Source organism: Myotis lucifugus, unplaced genomic scaffold (assembly GCF_000147115.1).
Source record: "Myotis lucifugus unplaced genomic scaffold, Myoluc2.0 scaffold_109, whole genome shotgun sequence".
In the NCBI taxonomy this organism is placed as follows: domain Eukaryota; kingdom Metazoa; phylum Chordata; class Mammalia; order Chiroptera; family Vespertilionidae; genus Myotis; species Myotis lucifugus.
This window is the reverse complement of record NW_005871157.1, coordinates 290,403-291,443: the sequence shown is the minus strand read 5'-3', so window position 1 is coordinate 291,443 and position 1,041 is coordinate 290,403. Positions and strand designations below refer to the sequence as shown.

At 59.0% G+C, this 1,041-nt stretch overlaps 1 protein-coding gene across 4 annotated transcripts in view; it reads right to left on the bottom strand.

Annotated features, from left to right (window-relative positions):
- The window catches only part of PAK6 (p21 (RAC1) activated kinase 6), a 39,788-nt gene that overhangs the window by 25,699 nt on the left and 13,048 nt on the right, over positions 1-1,041 (bottom strand). The window lies entirely within an intron of this gene.

The following is a 1,041-nucleotide window of genomic DNA, read 5'->3' as shown; positions in this document are numbered from 1 at the left end:
CCCGGCGGGGCCTGACCTGATTATCCGCTGAGCCCCCTCTGTGTAATTAACTCCTTCATTTGCATTGCCGATGCTCCAGCTGCCTCCTTCCAGGCCCTGGAGGTGCTGCGGGCCCACCCACACCCCCTTGGAGAGCCCCGGCTGGAGTCCTACCACCTGCCACCTTGGCCTGTCCGTCCGGCTGGACAAGGCCCTAAGACGGTCTTGGGCAGGAAAGCTGGAATGAACGAGATTCCAATTTCCTTGTCAGACCCCGCTCAGTTCCGAGAACCCTCTGGTTTCAGGTAGGGGACCTCTGGGGGAAAGAAAGCTTTCAGGGGCCCTGCACCCAGACAGGGTGGGGCTCGGCTCCACAGCCCGCATCCATCCATCCATCGCTGTGCCCAGCAGTGCCCTGGCCCAGGAGCAGGATGGCTGTGCGGAGAGGCTCACTCCTGGCTGCCCTTTGCCCTGCTTCCTCTGGCTCGGAGGGTGGTTTCTCCTGTGTATTAATGTTGTGGGGGAGGGAGGGACCACCTGCCTGTCTCTTCCCCAAACAGGGAAGTGAGAAGACCATTGCTGTCCTAGACTCGGGCCCCCAGGAAGGCCTGTGTCCAATCGGGTGTTGAGGAGGTTCAGCACATCTGCACTCCAAATGGGCCCCAGGCAGAGGCTGGGTGGCTGCAGTCACAGCAAGCGACCCAGGACTGCAGAGATTTCTGTCACTGTTGGGCACTTCAAACTTCAGTTATTAACTGAGGTCACTACTGTCATGTGTCATTTTTGTTCATTGATCCTTTAGATATATCAATGCAATTTATGGATACCGCGCTTGCATATGGGCTCTATTGCTTATGCACAGTTTACTCTAGGCTCCTGCCGAACACAGCTAAGGTGGTGAGTGGGAATTCGCCCGCCCCAAACAGGCCCGCACCCTGTCTGGCTGCAGCACAAGCCCCAGTGCCCTCAGCCTCTGTGGGGAAGCGTGGCGGTGCCTGTGGAGATGCTGGCCTGTGAGCGGGAGCCTGGTGTGGAAGCTGGCGCAGCTGCCGGCAGGTCTCT